The sequence below is a fragment of the Protopterus annectens genome, chromosome 10.part0 (assembly GCF_019279795.1).
Source record: "Protopterus annectens isolate FY-2018-M chromosome 10.part0, PAN1.0, whole genome shotgun sequence".
In the NCBI taxonomy this organism is placed as follows: domain Eukaryota; kingdom Metazoa; phylum Chordata; order Ceratodontiformes; family Protopteridae; genus Protopterus; species Protopterus annectens.
The window spans coordinates 854245237-854263802 of record NC_056744.1 but is presented as its reverse complement, the minus strand read 5'-3'; the positions used below and the strand labels follow the sequence as shown (position 1 = coordinate 854263802).

The 18566-nt window shown below is 44.9% G+C and overlaps 1 protein-coding gene across 1 annotated transcript in view; it reads right to left on the bottom strand.

Moving 5' to 3' along the window:
* The window catches only part of HFM1 (helicase for meiosis 1), a 3254758-nt gene that overhangs the window by 1405170 nt on the left and 1831022 nt on the right, over window positions 1–18566 (bottom strand). The window lies entirely within an intron of this gene.

Sequence of the window (18566 nt, the reverse complement as noted above, 5' to 3'; positions counted from 1 at the left end):
GCTAGAAACACTGCCCTCAACTCCAGAACATTGATATGCAGATTGTATTCCAAATTGGTCCATTCGCCTTGGACTGTCTGTCCCTGAAAGATGCCCCCCCACCCTATCAGGGAAGCGTCCGTGGTCACTGTTGCTGTTGGAGTGGGTAGCACAAAGGTCTTCCGTTGGATAGATTGCAAGTTCGAAGCCACCAAGCCAGGTGCGACTTGCATATGTTTGTGATGTAGATCTCGTGTGTCAAGGGTAGCTTTTGGAACGACCACTGTGCAAACAGAAGCCATTGAAGAACCCTCATATGCAGTCTTCCCAAGGGTATGGCAATGAGAGAAGCTGCCATGAGGCCCAAAACCTTCAGAACCAGTTTCGCTGGGGACTTTCTGGAAGAGAGAAGAAGAGATATATGATTTTGCAGGGATGCTATCCTTTCTGGGGGAAGCCTTAGAATTAAGCACTGCGTATCCAATTCTGCTCCTATGAATGAGATACGCTGTGATGGCTGTAGTAAGGACTTTTCGAAATTTACGGAAATTCTGAGATGAACACAAAGCTGTAGTGTGTAATCCCTGGCCTGAATCAGTCGGCTGGTGGTGGCAGAAAGGAGCCAGTCGTCCAGATATGGAAACACCTGGAATCCGAGGCGCCTCAAGTGAGACGCTACCACTGCCATACATTTGGTGAAGACCCTGGGGGCTGAGGTCAGACCAAAGGGCAGGGCTCGAAACTGAAAGTGACTGGCTCCCAGCCGGAAGCGCAAGTGATCCCTGGACGCCCTGGCCATTTTGATGTGGTAGTATGCGTCCTTTAGATCTATTGAGCACATCCAGTGGTCCTTCTTTAAGAATGGAAGGATCGATTGAAGCGTGACCATTCGGAACTTTTCTTTCTTGATAAAGGTATTGAGTTTGCTCAGGTCCAGAATTGGCCTCCAGTCCCCTGTTTTCTTTGGAACTAAAAAGAACCTTGAGTAAGTTCCAATCCTCTTTGGTCCGCTGTGGCTGGTTGGATGACTCTTTTTTCTAGCAACTTTGAGATTTCTGTAACTGCAGGGCCTCGCAGATGGGGCACATCTGGAAGTCTTTTCTGTGGAATTGGGGGCAATAGAAAGGGAATTTTGTAGCCTCTGGTAACAACGCTTTTTACCCAATTGTCTGATGTCAGATTTTGCCAGGCCTGTGGGTACAAAGCTAAGCAACCCCCGACTGCCTCCAGAGCAGGACAGTCGGGCCTCCTCTCAGGAGTGCTGAAAAGGTTTCCTGGGGAGTGTATCCCTGTCACCTTGGTTTTGCGGATCCCCTCTGCCGCCAGGGCGACGTCTTCCACCTCTACACCCTCCTCTGCCTCTGGAGGGGGTATCACCCTGTGCGCCCGGAAAAGAACCCTGGGGTTTTCTAAACCACATCTTTCCACCTCATTGCCCCTTGGGGTACGGTCTGGATGGGGTGGAAAAACGGACTCCGACAGCAGACAGAGTCTTTCCCTCTTGCTCACACTGGGTAAGGGTCTCCTTTACTTTAGGGCCAAAGAGAGTGGCACCATCAAATGGGGCATTAGTAAAGGAAGACTTGAAGGCTTCCGCAAATGAACATAAGCGCATCCAGGACTGCCTACGAAGAGCAATCGCTGAAGCTGCTGCCCTACTCGATCCTTGATGAGATCAGAACAAATGCCTTCAGCAAGACTGACTCATCCTCAGAAGGGAGTTGTTGTAAATGGAGACACCCAAGTGGCGGAAGGGTGAGACCCAAAAGGGTTCAGGTAGAGAGACTCCTCCTCAGAAGGGCTGATGGGCTTCCAGCCACCTCTCTGCTTCAGTATTTCTAGGATGTCTGCAAAGGAGACATCCTCAGAGAGTGACCGTGGGGACCCTTCTGACTCATCAAGTTCAGTGTCAGATGTGATGGACTCCTCTAAGGAGTCCAAATGCTTCCTCTTACATAATCTCTTGCAAGGGACATCTTCAGAAGTGCATTCTAGAGAGGTTTTGGAAGAGAGGGGTTCCCCCAATGGGGTGTCTTGAGGCCATGGGTCTCTGCATCTGTGTGGATGCGGTTGTGCAGAGATGGACAGCGGTACCTTTGGGAGAGGAATGACTGGGTCTGAGAGCGGAGCTGCCTATGGGGACAGCACTCTCCTCATCACCTCAAAGGCCCCCCACTACCCATGATCTGAGGAAGCTCCCAGCTCCGAAGAACTAGACGGCATCCTCAGTACCAAGGGGGTTGGCTCTGAGGCCGATGTAGGAGCTGAGCTCACCCATGCAGAAGCCCCGTGAGCCATGTTTGGATCCGACAAATGTCCAGCCCGACTGTTTTCCCCAAACCCGACTGGGGAACGTTGGCTCCTAAACATCTCGAGTTCAGATGGCACCGAGGAAGTCGGTGCAATAGTCAAGGCCGAAGATCCTGGAACAGGTCTCAGCTCCAACAGTTCCATTACAATCAGCTCCATGCATTCTGGCTCCAAAGTCCCGAATCGGATTGGAGGAGGAATCAATGTTGATGAAGTAGGCTTAGTCGGTTCTGAAACCCTCTGGGTCAGCTCCGACAAAAGTTTGGCTAGCACCGGTGTCCTCAAAAGTCCCCACACCACACAATCTACATCATCATCTGAAAGGCTCCTGGAAGATCGAGAGGAGGGAGCAGGAGATGTTGAAACTTGCAAGATGGGGGATCTCAGCAATGGAGAAACTGGTTCCAGTTCTGGGGACCGGCTCAGAGCTTGAAACACCAATGGGTTTTGGGTCCAAAGTGGACATTTTTGGTAACTTTTTTGTCGGCTCCAAATGAGGTTCTTAAGATGTATAAGAAGATCTTTTTCCTGATTTCTCAGATTTTGAAGAAGGGGAAGAGGTTTGTTTTGTAGGACACTGACCTTCTCCTATGGCTTCCGAAAAGGAAGTCTTCAATAACCTCCTCAGAATCAACTTATTCTTCCTTTCAAGAAGAACCCTGTGACAGAAAGAATGGCAAATCACACAAGATTCTTGTAGATGTACTGCTCCAAGGCAGTACACACACACACACACACACACACACACACACACACACACACACACACACACACACACACACACACACACACACACACACACTGTATGACCATCAGTCATAGAGATTTTATGACTACACTTAGAACATTTTTCTAACCCAGAAGGTTTGGCATCTTAGGTCTGTTTTGACATCTTAATAGCCAACAAACAAAACTCACTATGTATATAATAATACACTAAGGAAAAGCCCACTAATTTAAATGGACTAAGCAGCCCTCTAACTAAAACGAGCTAGCTTACTGGATGGAGAAAGCACCAAAAGGAAATAGTTTTTCTTAAGAAGCTTGCTTAACAGAAAAATATGTAAAGCACACACCAGGGAAAAACCCTCTAACTTAAATGGGCTGAGCAGCCCTCTAACTTAAATGAGCTAGCTTAGGTAATAGAACAATCGACCAAATAAACCAGTTAGTCAGCCAACGTATTTAACAAGAGTAATGCACAGAGAAACGGAAAAGACCCTCTAATTTAAACAGGCCAAGCAGCCCTCTAACTTAAGCAAGCTAGCTTAATCAAAGAGAAAAGGAGAATTATCAAATATGCACACACTAAGGAAAAAGGCACTCTATATAAACTGGGCTATAGATAGCCCTCTAAGAAAATATCTAAGTATAAAACACACTAATTTATACAGCTCAAAACAATGAGCCTAAGAAAATTATTTTGAATGTACGCTTAGGAAAGCTGGGATAGGGTAGATATAAAGGCCTTGAGTAACAACAGCTAACACTCAAAACAGCAAGAGAAAAATGAGCACAGCCAAAGCTGTTAAAAAGAAGTTATGTACTCACCATAACATTCCATGTTTGTAGTCCATCTCGCCCTTCATTCTTACATATGGGTTTGGAGCTGATTCTCGGCTCCGACTCGGCAGATTACAAAGCTCAAAGTCTCTCAGTTGGCTCTTGGCAAGGTAGGTATCCCATAGTACACTAGTAAGAATCCCCAGATCTTGTTTGCTGCTGTCTAAAAAAAATGATAGAAGGTATTTCCACAAGGAACAACAAAGATGAAAGGTTTCCACCCTACAGAAGATAGATCTTGTCTCCAGATCCTCCAAGGATACATGGATGGGGGTAGGTGGGTGGGTTCGTAAGAATGAAGGGCGAGATGGACTACAAACATGGAACGTTATGGTGAGTACATAACTTCTTTATGTTCTGTACTCCTATCTCGCCTTCATTCTTACATACGGGACAGCGTCCCTAGCACCTTTTTCTCAGGTGGCTCATGGAAATATACTCCTAAGAGCCATGAAACCAAAGGAGGCTCTACCCCTTGAGGCCAAATCCAATTTGTAATAAGTAATAAAGGTATGAGGGGTAGCCCAAGTTGCTGCTGCACATATACTGTCAATTGTGACTCTGGCTTGAAAGGCAGCAAAAGTGGATACGGATCTGGTAGAATGAGCCTTAGTTTTAAACAGGAGTTCTTTGCCATTGGAAGAGTAAATAAACGATATAGAATTTGAAATCCAATTTGATAATGTTATCTTGGAGACTGGCATACCTTTTCTTGTCTCAGAAAAAGATACGAACATTTGGTCTGATCTCCTAAGCTCCTTGGTTCTATGTAGATAGAACCTTAACAGTCTGTGAACATCAAGTTGATGAAACTCATATTCCACTCTGTTTGAATGATTAAGAAAAAAGACTGACAGTTCTATAGTTTGATTTATATTATATTGAGAGCAAACCTTGGGCATGAAGGGTGGATTTGTACAAAGGGAAACTCTGTCTCTATGAAAGATCAAGTAAAGAGGTTTGACTGACAGTGCTTGTAACTCTGACACTCTTCTGGCGGATGTAATGGCTACTAGAAAAATGTCTTCCATGAAAGGAACTTTAATTCACAAGTATGTACGGGTTCAAAAGGCGGGGAAGTAAGTTTGGACAGGATAAAATTTAGATCCCAGGGAGATACAGGCTCCTGAAAGGGAGGTCTCAGCAAGGTAGTGCCTTTTAAAAAAGATTTACACAATCTGTGAGCCATAAGATTAGGTTCATGTTGTCCCAAATAAAAATTGGAGATCGCTGCCTATTGAACTTTGATTGTAGCAGCAGCTGATCCCTGATGAAAAAGTTTGGTTAAGAATTCTAACACCAAGGGAATGGAGGCTGTGTAAGGATCTATGTTTTTTTCTCTTGCCCAGATAGAAAATCTTTCCATTTGCTAGCGTATAATTTTCTCGTAGAAGGCTTGTGAGAAGACGTGAGGATATGTGTAACTGCAGGGGAGAAATCATGAAGCCTGACTAGGGATGGAAGAGGAGCAGCCACGCTGTCAAGTTGAGGGTGTGGAGACAGGAGTTGAAGGTGCCTGACATGTGTCAGAAGGTCTGGCACTGGGTCCAGAGTCCATGGATCATCCAGAAGGTGAGACCCAAGAAAGGGGAACCAAATCTGAATAGGCCAGTAAGGAGTGATAAGAATCATTCTGCTTCCCAAGGTCTTTGCTTTCTTGATCACTTTCAACATTAGCGGAAAGGGAGGGAATGCATAAAAAAGTCCCGAGGGACAATTGTGAATAAGTGCGTCTCTCGGTGTCTCCCCTGGGGAGGGGGAGATAAGGGAGAAGTAGCTGCTGCATTTGGCATTGATTGTGCTGGCAAACAGATCTCAGCAAGGATGCCTCCATTTGCAGAAAATCTGTTCCGCGACTTTCTGATTCAGAGACCCCTCATGAGGCATCAAGATTGCCCTGCTGAGCTTGTCAGCTATCACAGTGGTTGGCCCCAGGATATGTGTTGCAACTAGAAAGCGTTGGGAAGATATCACCCACTGCCAAACACAAACAGCCTCTCGATATAGGGGCTAGGATCTGGTTCCTCCTTGTTTGTTTAGATACTATACCACTGACATATTGTCTGATTGGATTGCTATTGTCCTTAGAGGAAGAAAGTCGTGAAGTGCTTGGAACGCTATTAGCACTGCTCTCATCTCTAGGACATTGATATGCAAGTGAGCCTCGTGTTCATGCCATGTGCCTTGACTGTTCTGCCTAGATAATGCTCCCCCCACCATATCTGGGAGGCATCTGTGGTCACAGTAGCAACGGGTTGGCGAGGAATGAATGATGTCCCTATCATTAGTTGATTTGACTGAATCCAACAACGAAGGTCCTTTTTGCAAAATTCTGTTATCAAAATAGGATGAGACAGAGGCAGTTGTTGAAGAGACCACTGGGAAAAGAGGAGACATTGAAGGATTCTAATATTTTATTTTATTTATTTTTATTTTACATTTGTTGACCGGGATAGTCTGACTGGATGCATGTTCATTTTCAGCGGAGGCCCGGGGAGAAAAGCTCCAAGGGTAAGCAGATACAGCATTACATAATACCAGCATTACATATTACAAACAGACTATTTACAGAGATTACATAAGTAAGCAAGTTAAACAAATTCCACAGGTTACAGTTAATCCTGAGCATGTCAGGATTAAATTAAATTACACATTAAACTGGTTAACAGATTTTTACACATTCTAGAGAGAGTTAGCCAGGCTTGATACATTGACATAGCCAGTTAAGTGACAAATGTTGTTTGAGTCTAGTTTTAAATTGACCTAAGGTGGAAAGTAAGGTAATATCAGCTGGAAGAGAGTTCCAGGATCTACTTACAGAGTTTTCAAAGAGAGAATCACCGGCTGTGTTATTAATTTTGCTAGTCTGAATTAGTAGTTTGTTAGAGGATCGAAGCGATCTAGGATTGTTATAGGGGGTGATAATATTTTTAAGTGCAGGAGTATTGTCCGGATTATAGAGGATTTTATAGGCCATAATCAGCTGGTTATACTGGATTAGGCTGGGTAGTTCAAGCCACCCAAGCTGATTTAGATTGATGCAATGATGTGTCCTAAAAGGCAGCCCAGTGGCAAACCTGGCAATGTGGTTGTAGCAAATTGAGAGTTTGTTAAGGACAGTCTTGTTTAAATTCGAGAGTAGAGGGGATGCATACAGAAGTGTTGAAAGAAGGTGAGAGCGAGTTATAGCAATTTTAGCTGGAGGGGTTAGGAAGGCTTTTATTCTGTAAAGTGACCCTATTTTTTATTGATGGTTTTGATAGTTTGGTTAACATGTAGGTCAAATTTTAGATTATTGTCTATGATGACACCTAATAGTTTTGTAGATGGGTCAGGGGAGATTATTGTGCCATCATTTGATTTTATGGTAAAGGTGAAAGCGGTAGACCTACGTGTTGGTGAAAATAACAGCATTTTAGTTTTTTTGGGATTTAGGATCAGACGATGTTCAGAAAGCCAGTTTTCTATTCTATTAAAGGTGGTCTGGGTAGCTGACTATAACTCTACTGGAGATGTGGCTGAGCAAATCAGAGTAGAGTCATCAGCATATTGGATACAGCTGACTTTTGGGATGACAGTATAAAGGTCGTTAATGAAGATGGAGAACAGTAAGGGCCCTAGTATAGAGCCTTGTGGTACTCCAAGGGTGTTAGGTAGAAGGTTAGAGAGTTTGTTCTGCCAGAGGACAGCCTGCTGTCGACCATTCAGGTAGGATTGAAACCATTGGAGGGCTCCAGTATCTAGACATAATGTTTGCAGGGTGTGGATTAAAAGTTGGTGATCAGCCATATCGAATGCCTTGGAAAGATCCAAAAAGAGGGCTGATGATATATAATTATTGTTGCGATTATGGTTTATGGTGTTAGTAAAGGCTAGGAGGGCTGAAGTAGTGCTGTGATGAGGACGGAAGCCATGCTGAGTGCCTGCCATAAGGCGATTTTGGATTAGGTGGTGCATGAGTTGTCTATGAATACATTTTTCCATAATATTTGCAAGTGGAGAAAGTATAGCTATTGGCCTATAATTGGAGAATTCAGTAGAGCTGCCTCCTTTGTGAAGTGGGATTACATAGGATATTTTCCAGATGGTGGGAATTTTAGCTTCTACTATGGTTCAATTGATTAGTATTGAGACGGGGTAAGCAACAGCATCAGCTGATTTTTGTAGGTACTCGGCAGGGAGTTAATCAGCAGAAAGTGTAGTGGGTTTTAATTTTTTAATCAAGGTACGGATAAGTGAAGTGGCGACTGGTTGGAAGCTGAACGCGAGTAGGTTTCTAGGGGTGCTACTTTCAGGACCAGGGGAGCTAGGAGGTAGTTGGCTAGCTAGGGCTTGAATTGTCTCAGTAAAGAATTGGTTAAAACTATCAGAAACATCTTCAGAGGTTTTATCAATAGTAGCAGTAGGGATTGGGGTTGAAGTTTGTCCAGGATGTAGTAGATTATTTAAACTTGCACAAAACTTCTGAGGGTTATTTTGATTTACTGTCTGTAAATTACAGTAGTATTGTTTTTTTGTCTTGTAAAATTTATTTTTTGGTTTCGTTCCTGGATTGCCTGTATTTAATGTGATCTTGAGGGTCTTTAGAAGAACGCCATAAAGCCCATGCTTTGTTTCTAAGGGTAATTTTGAGTTTAGACTCTATAGAAAGCCATGGTGCAGTTTTTGCCTTGATTCTCTTTGAACGAACAGGTGCATGCAAATCAAGGATCTCAAAGAATTTGTTGTTAAAGTATGCTACTGCTTCCTCTAAGGGGAGGTGTTTTAGAATAGACCAATTACACGAGTTTAGTTCTTGTTGGAATTTGGCAGGGTCAATGTTTTTATTGTTTCTAACCTTTCTGAGTAAGGGTTGTTGGGAATTAATGGTTTTGTGCTTAATTACATATGTGAGAAGGTGATCACTTAGGTCATTAAGGAGGGTACCAGAGGTCTACAGTTGGGGGTGACTGTTTATGAGTACCCAGTCAAGTATACTTTCTTTTTGGTTGGGTTTACCTATCCTGGTAGGGGTGGATATGATTTGTGTAAATGCATGCAGGTCAATATGGGTGGTTGGGGATTCTGAGGAACAGGTGCCCCAGTCTATGTTAAAGTCTCCGAGTAGTAGGGTTTCTTGGGGGTAGTGACATGATAGCCAGTGCAGGATATCTTCAAATGTAGATATATTGTTACCTGGGGGAATGTACATACAGATGATATTAATGCATTTATTTTTATTAAGTTGCAATCTGGTGGCAAGAATCTCTGAGTTATTAATCTGAGGAGGTTGTATTACATCTATGGTGACATTCAACTCAGATTTATAGAGTACAGCTACCCCACCCCCCTTCCTTGAAGCATAATCCAGCCTGTGTATGTTGTACCCAGGTGGTAACACTTCATTGTATTTAGTGTTAGGTTTTAACCAGGTTTCAGATAAACAGAGAATCTCAGGGGAGTGGACATCCAGAAGTGCATGCAATTCATGTACCTTGTTATTATGTAGTCTGGCTAGTGGAACTAGAGTTATAGTAGAGGCCATGGTTCCTAGAAGTTTGAGAACTGTCTTGGTTTTGACTTTGTGTTGGGGAAGTAGACTGTATATCTGTTGTCTTAGATTTTGAATTCTGTCTGCAGGAAGGCAAGCCATCATGGTGACTGTGTCTATTTCTGCGCCTATAAAAGTCACATATTGAGAGAGCGACAAGGCAGACTTTTCCCAATTTATAGTAATCCCTAGCTGAGTGCAGACTTGGATGGTTGAATCCCTGGCTTGTAGAAGTAGGTGGCTGGTGGTGGCAGTCAGGAGCCAGTCGTCCAGGTACGGAAAAACTTGGAATCCAAGATGTCTCAAGTGAGCCGTTACTACCGCCCTGCATTTGGTGAACACCCTGGGGGCTGTGGTGAGACCAAAGGGCAGAGCACGAAATTGGTAATGACTGGCTCCCAGCCAGAAGCATAATGACTCCTCGATGCTCTGTCCATTTTTATGTGGTAGTACCCATCTTGGAGGTCTATGGGGCACATCCAATTGTCTTTCCCTAACAAAGGGAGTGTAGACTGCAGTGTTACCATTCAGAACTTGGACTTCTTTACTGATTTGTTTAATTTGCTGAGATCCAAAATGGGCCTCTAGTCCCCTGTTCATTTTGGCACTAACAAGAATTTGGAGTAAGTTCCGAATCTTATCTGGTCTGCGGGGACAGTTTGGATGACTTTCCAATGATGCAGAGCTTTTTGCTGGTATTCAGTTGTAGGAAAGCTACAACAATTTTGGCAGATGCGAATTGTGGGGTGAGGTTAGTATATGGTACTAATGTGAAATGACTTGGGTAAATTAATGAAACACCTCCACCTTTTTTACAGGGTCTGTCGTATCTTAAGCCAGGTTTCTGTGGTTGCTATTATATCTGGCTTACTTTGGGAAATCCAGGTGTGGAACTATGGAATTTTATTCCTGATACTTTGCAGGTTAATGGTTGCTATGGTGAGAGATTTATTGGTTTATTGGGTTGTGGGATTTAGGGTTGATCCAGGGTTGTGGTGGATGTCCCTGCATAGAGGAAGTTTTGCTTTATTGAGAGGTAGGTTTGCAGTTATTAGTTTTCTTTTAAGTATGGGATGTTTGTGAATGTTTAAACACTTCATTTACCATAAAAGGCTTGAAGAAAAAGGCAGCCTGCACAATAAATGTAAACAGGCATGATGCGAAAAGTGTTAATGAGTTAAACCATATATAAAACACTCAGAATTTCTACCACCTGGCTACTCCTGCTTAAGGAACTGATAAACCAATTAGTGCTAGATCACAATCCTACTTTTTACAAGGTCATGATGTGAAGAAATTGCTTTCATGTCACCATGAAATTCTTAAAGTTCATGTCATACAGGTGCCTTGGGCAAGTCCAGATTACCAGTAGACTTATCAACTGAGTCAACAAAGTGTATGGTTCCAGACAAATTAAGAGATGTTTCTATTTGGAAGCACAAGCATGCCAAATGAATACTTCTTATCAGACTAAGTAACCTAAAGACTCCAGCTGGCAAATTTGGCAAAGTCAGGGGTGCTTCATAGGAAGTCAGTCTCCCAGGTGCAGATGGTTGTCACCCCATCTGTGAGGGATGTCATGGCTATGGACTCTGAGAGTTTCATAAATCAAAAGTGACTTCACAGCCTGAATGTATGCCCTTTCAATCCAACAACAGATGAAAAGAAAGAGTTGTGGGCTCTCTTCTGTAAATTTTGAGACAATATGTGGAATCAGTGGCTGTGTAAAAATGAATCTTCATTTCAACAGGACAGAGAATAAGTGCATGGTAGAGAGACAGAAAAAAAATATGGCCACCCCTACTTCACGTTTGTCATGCAGAACTAAACATTAGAGGGGCTCTTGAGTAGCAAAGAAGTTTAATCACTGAAATGCCTCATTTCTGGAAAACCCTGATCAGGAGTGACATCTGATTTTCAAGCTTCAGGATATGATTGTAGCAGCAACTCAGAGAGGAACACAGCTCATTCAGCTACCCAAAAAGATCACCAGCTGAGAGTGATGCCCCTGCCTATGTTCCACTGTCAGACAAGCATCACCTCTCTACAGATGACTTTATGCACTTCTGCTTCTTCAGCTACCACACAAAAAAGAGTGGTTGTCCAACTTAATGAGAAGAGGTCCTGCAAGCAGATTTTCTCTAAGGTCTTAAGGAGCAGAAATACCGCTCTCAGCTCCAAGTGGAAGAAGTGGAGCCCAGTCTGCAAGGTGTGGAAGCCTATGTGTGTTTCCCAGTCCACAAACAAAACATCTATCATCAGACAATATGATGGGTTTAGACGCAGAAAGAGAAGAACGATCAGCAGGTTGATGGTGACTACCCAACACTCCAGGGCTCAGAGATAAGCATCCAACACCAAGTGCAGATACATGAGCATGTGGTGGCTCTGGAGTAATTTACAGGTTGCAGTCTACTGCAACACCACATCCACAGACATACCAATGGCATCATGAAGATCATTGCAGCCATCAAGCCTAAATGTAATTGCATAGACCAACTCTGGGCACCAAGATGCATTCTTAGCCAGATGGCAACACTATGACCTCTAAGTACTCTCCAAGAGTAGGAAGGACCAAAACTAAAGACAGTCCAGCCCCATGCCAGTGCTGGCTATTTCATGAGAAGAAGTCAGAAAGGACTTCCTCTAATTTATGGTCACCATTAAAGATTGAAACTACAACATAATCAAAAGAAGGGATGCTTCCACGGAGTTCCTGGAGAGTCACCAAGCTAAGGTAACATGAAAACCATACTCTTACAAGATTCCATAAACTAAAGCCTTGTAAAGACTCCACACACTGAGGAAACCAAAATGGCAACATTCATTACTGAAAGTGACACCTACATAAGTGAAACTGAATGAATTGCCAGTGCAGAACTAAATATTGTGCACTGAAAGGCTTCCATCATGGCTGGCTATGCAGTGAAGATGGACAAACCCCTGAATATAACCCAGATTACCTGAATTAGGTAGTATCTTAGACTCTGGATAAGCTGGAAAGAGAGTGAGAGAGAGAGAGAGAGAGAGAGAGGAAGAGAGTAGCTAATCCTAGCTTGACATCCTGGTGGAAAAGAGATAATTTATGCTACTGAAATGCCAAGACTCAGGAGCAGGCTGAATAGCATGTAGTATATGGGCAGGAGATATGACCCTTGAGTACTCTCCAGCTGCAGGAACCTGCACATGGTAGCATTCATTGCATATGTGCAGTATCATGCGTGTGCTCTAGGAAGCCATAGCAAGCCCTCCTGTTTGCAAGCAAACAGACTAATCATCACACAGAGAGGTTAGGATATAAACAGAAAATTCATGAAGACTGGATAATGGCCTTTCTCATGACTGACTTTTCAACCCAATTAAATACAGGAAAGAATGGGCATGAATATAGATGAGATGGTTTGAAAGGCAACAGGCATGAGAGTATAAAAAAGCACAAAAAAAAAAAAAACACATTCAACATTCCCTTAAAAAGAAAAAGCTTAGGCTTTTGTGGAGTGGCCATCCAAAACCAAATGCAGTGAATCTGCTGGATGGAGTCACCGAGATTCAGAATGGGTCAGAAATTGCCTGCTACGTTTGACACAAAGAAGAGACTAGAGTAAATATCTAATCATACCTCTCAACCTCTTAGCCCATGAAATCTGAACAAAGTCAAAAATAATGGGGGGACAAAGGCCCAGAAAATAAGAAAAAGAAGTTCTGTACCCACCATAACGTTCCATCTGAGTTATTTCTCTTCATTTGTCTTCAACCTGTGGGACATGGATCTAGCACAGATCCAACTCGGCTGCATTTCTCCAGCATCTGATCCAAGCTCCAAGCTCCTCCCCTACCCACAATGCTACTGTCTCCTTCCTCCCTTGAGATTGAGTTTGCTGTCGCCCATAGCAACCCAACCTGACACAATGTCTTACCCTCTGACATCAAAAACTCAGATATTATCAACAGGAATAACAGTTTATGCCAAGGAAAGGGTCATGTCTTATCCAGCCAGACCACCACACAGCCCATATGAGGCAGGGGGAAGGAGGGAGGGATGGTCGAAGACAAATGAAGAGCAACACTCAGATGGAACGTTATGGTGAGTACATAACTTCTTTATCTGAAGTTGTCTTCATTTGCTCTTTAAGTCAGACAGAGTCCCTAGCTGCCAAACATCTGGGAGGCCCTCATGGAATGATATTCTGTAACATGGCAGAGCCAAAGGATGCCCTACTTCTGGAGAGAAGATCCAACTTGTAATGGGAGATGAAAGTATGTGAAGATGCCCAGGTAGCCACACAGCAAACGTCATCCAAGGAAACTCTGGACCAAAAGGCGGCTGAATTAGCCATAGATCTAGTAGAATGCACCTTAACATGACCTGGTAGAGGCACTCCCTTTGTTGAATATGCCAAGACTATACACTGAGAAATCCAACAAGCAATTGTGACCTTAGATACAGGCTTCCCTAAGAAGGGCTTAGAATAGGAAATGAAAAGTTGATCAGACTTGCGGAAGGCTTTTGTTCTGTGTAACTAAAAACGTAATTGCCTATGAACGTCCAGCAGGTGCAATTTATACTCTCCCTTATTTTGAAAGTTCACAAAGAAGACAGGAAGTTTGATAACCGGATTGATGTTTGATTCTGAGGCCACTTTAGGCAAAAAGGAAGGACTAGTGTGCAAAGAAATGCTGTCTTTATGGAAAATCATGTAAGGGGGCTTAGTCGATAAGGCCTAAAGCTCCGACACCCTTTTAGCTGAAGTAATAGCAATCAGAAAGGCTGTCTTTCAAGACAGGAATTGTAGATCCATTGAAGCAGCAGGTTCAAAAGGAGAAGAAACCAAGGCTTGAAGGACCAATGTAAGATCCCAAGGAGGCGTAGGGTCCTTGATCAGTTGCCTAAAAATAAAAGTACCCTTCAGAAAATCTTTGCAGAGCTTCGAAGAGGCTAGAGAAGCTGAATTATCTCCATGTAGAAATTACAAATAGCTGCCAATTGAACTTTAATTGTAGAGAAACTGGTACCCTGCTGAAAAATGCTTGCCAGAAACTCCAAGATAACAGGAACCAGAGCAGTGAAAGGATCCAAATCCTGTTGAGCTGCCCAAATTGAGAAAAGTTTCCATTTACTGGAAAAAACCTTCCTCATGGAAGATCTATGAGCCACTACCAAAATCTTCTTAACCTGAGAAGATAACCCAGGAGTCCTAACTATCATGGGAACTGGAACAAGCCATGAGCTTCAGACCAGCCAGATCTGGATGTGGGAATCCTGAGGGATGTGAAATCAGATCTGGAACTGGATGCAACGTCCAGGGAGGAGACACTACATGAGACCACAGAGAAGGGAACCATACTTGGCGAGGCCAAAAGGGGACAATGAGGATAACTGAGCTCTCCAGCTGTTGTGCTTCCTGGATGAATTTTGAAATCAGGTGAAGAGGAGGAGGAGGATAAGCATAGAGAAGACCAGAGGACCAAGCATGAACTAGAGGATCTCTGGGAGGAGGGGGTCCCCTAGAGGAGGGTTCAGAGCGAAAAACTCCCTGCACTTCACATTAGAAGGAGAGGTAAAGAGACTGCAGTAAGGCTGACCTCACTTTAGAAAGATCTGCTTCATTACTGAAGGATGCAGAGACACCTTGTAAGGCATCAGGATACACCTGCTTAGCCTGTCCGCTAGACTGTTGGACCTCCCTGGAATGTGGGTTGCCACCAGAAAATGGCCGGTGGAGATCGCCCACTCGCACAATTTTATGGCTTGAGAGCAATGGGGAGAAGACCTGGTTCCCTCCTGCTTGTTCATATACCAGACTACCGACAAGGTGTCTGTCTGGATGGCAATCATCCCTAGGGGAAGATGGGCAGGAAGAGCTTGTAATGCCAATAGCAACGGCCTCATCTTCAGGACATTGATAGGCAACTGGGCCTCCAGGAAAGACAAAGTGCCTTGAACTGTCCATCCCAAGCAATGCCCCCCACCTGAGCAGGGAGGTGTCCATGGTCACCATGGTCAGAGGGGTGGGGAGAATAAATAGGTGACTGCGAAGAAGATCTGGGGACTGAATCTACCAAAGAAGAGAATTTTTGCATGCTGAATAGGATGTGACAGTGGTATATCCTGAAAGGACCACTGGACTGCCAGAATCCATTGGTGCACCCTCATATGTAACTGAGCTGTGGGGACGAGGGTGATAGTGGCCGCCATGGACCCCATTACCCTTAAAACCAACTTCACAGGAGGAGATGGAACTTGAAGAATGTGCAAGACATGCTGTTTGAGGGAGTGAAGTCTGTCAGGTGTCAGGAAGGCCTTGGTCTGAATGGTGTCCAACTGGGCACCAATGAAATTCAGAACTTGAACCGGTTGTAAGAGAGATTTGTTGAGACTGATGGTGATGCCCAGCTGGTGGACGGTTCGAATGAGAAAATCCCAGGCTTGGCAGAGTCAATGCCTGGAGGGGGCAGAGAGGAGCCTATCATAGGTTCATAGGTAGGTACTAGGCTATTGGCCCTAGGGCTTATGTAAGCCTAGCCAGCAAGATACCATAGCTGATGCCACCCAAGAAAGTTATTTTCCTGTGCCACTGTCCAGCAGAGACACAGAAGTGATCCCCGGGGTGTATTTCCTATTTCCCATCCACTCATCAAGATTTTTCTTAAAGAGTGCTAATGAAGAACTTTGCTTGACATAGATGGGTGGCTTGTTCCAGAGTATAGTAAGTCTCTGGGATAGGAATCTATCCCTCCAGCGTGCCCTGTTTATTGTTGTGACAAGGTTGAGGCCCCTAGAGCATGTAGCTTGGAGGGATTCGGATTTCTTTAGGTGTAGCATGTCCAACAGCTCTAGGTTTGACATAGCTTTATATGTTAGGCAGAGATGACCTCGGAGAAGGCGATATGCTACGGAGTAAAGCTGGGGTTTTTTGAGGTGGTCAGTGTAGGGCATTTGTTTGAGGCCAGTAATCCTCTTTGTGAGGTACTTCTGTGGCCTTTCCAGCTGCTGCAGATGTCTTGTGAGCTACATTCCAAAAGGGGCGTTGTACTCTATAATGGGTCTAATGAGTGACGAGTAGAGGGGAACAATGACCTCTTTTTTCCTGGATGAGAACCCTTTTATGATGAGGTGTGCCACGTAGAAAGACTTGATGACTACTGTGGCGATGTGACTATCAAAGGAGGGACTACTGTTCACCTGGGCCCCAAGGTCTCTTATCACGCATTCGGTGTTAAGCAGATTGCTGCCTGTGTGGTAGTCCATGGGTAATTGAAGACCTGGAAGCCCTGCGGCCGCAGATGAGCTGCTACCACCATCATCACTTTGGTGAACACCCTGGAGGCTGTGGTGAGACCAAAGGGTAGTGCTCTGAATTTGTAATGATTGGTCCTCAGCCTGAAGTGGAGAAACCTCCAAGAGCATCATTCCATTTTGATGTGATAGTATGCATCTTGAAGATCTACTGAGCACATCCAGTCATTCTCCTGCAAAAAGGGCAGGATAGATTGGAATGTGACCATCCAGAATGTCATCTTGGCAACTGACAGATTCAGGGTAGAGAAATCCAAACTTGGCCTCAAGTCCCCCATTTTCTTTGGCACCAAAAAGAACCTGGAATAGATGCCTAATCTGGACTGGTCTGGGGGGACGAGCTAGATGACTCATTTTTCTAGCAGCTTAGAAATTTCCTGTGCTGCTGCCTCCCTTTGCGTGGGAGGAACATCCGGGAGGAACCTGGTTGAACTTGGCCTTTGAAAGAAGGGGATTGAATATCCTCTGGAAATGATTCGCAACACTCAACTACCAGGCTGATGGGTGTAGCAAGAGTCAACCCCTGACTACCTCCAGAGATGAGCAGCTGGGCAACCCTTTAGGGCTGCTTTGTGGGCCTGTCTGAGAATGAATACCAAGACCCTTGATTCCTCGCACCCCTCTGCTGCTAGTGTGGCATCTGTCGAATCCCCCTCTGCCTCTGGGGGAAGGCAAGTCCCGAGCATCCTGGGAATAACCCTGAGACTGCTGGAACTACATCTTCTTCACCTCCCGCTGATTCCTGGAGATGGATCATTGAGGGATTGAGAAGTGGATTCTTGATGGCAGACAGTCTTCCCGTCCTTCTTCTTCTGGACCAGTGTGTCACGTACCATGTTTCCAAAGAGTGTGGAACCATTGTACGGGGAATTTGTAAAGGACGCCTTGAAGGGCTCTGAGAAGGTACAAAGACAGAGCCAGGCATGACACCTGATGGCAATGCCTGCCCCAGCAGCTCTAGCGGCATCCTCGGTAGCATGAGAGAGAAGCCGCATAGAGGTATTGGCAATGGAGGTGAGGGTGGCCAAGAGAAGAAAACCTTATTCTCCGCTGACATGGACCCTGGGGCAGACTCAGCGACCTCTTTCACCAGGTCTCGGTGAAGCCTAATAACGTGTATCATATAGTTCAGTGCATGCAGAGTGAATATGGCTGAAGCATAGGCCCGCTTCCCAAAATAGTCCAATGTCCTAGACTCTTGGTCTGGCGGGTGGACCATGGAGCTCTCCTGTGCAAGCTCCTTCTTGGTGCCCACTGCCACCTCCATGGCATTGACTGGGGGTCGCTTTGATCAATGTGGCTTGTCTGTGGGGGTGCTGAGGACCATATTGGTGCACTTGGGAATAGGCTCCACCATGACGGGCTCCTTCAATGCCTCAGATGTCACAAGCTCCACCAGAGGGTCCATGGGAGGGGACACCCAGGACTGCATGCCCCCCGCTCCGAAGGGAGAGGGGGCAGGCAAGGCCTACATCTGTATTTGGGTGCAGATGAATCACCACATAATCCTGTCCACCTCGGCTTTGTAAAGGCTGCGGGTGGATCTGGAGGAAGAGGCCACCAACACTGGCCTAGAAAAGTGGTGATGTGATGCCGATGCCGGGGAATGGCTCCAAAGCACCTCCAGCTCCGAGGAGAAATGAGGGGAATGGAGTCAAGGAGACTCAATATTTGGACCCGAGTAGAGCTTGACAGGTGGTCCTGCTGAGGACGAGCAGTCAGGGGACCACTTCCTTGGCCTGTCCTTATGTTTGTGCTTATCCCAAACCCCAGTCCTCTTAATGGGAGGTTGAGTCCCAGAGGCCAGGGCGGAGATAGTAGTAGTAGCCAGGGTAGCAGTAAAAGGGGTGGCCTTGCCCCCCGTGGTAGGTGGCGGAGAAAGCCTTT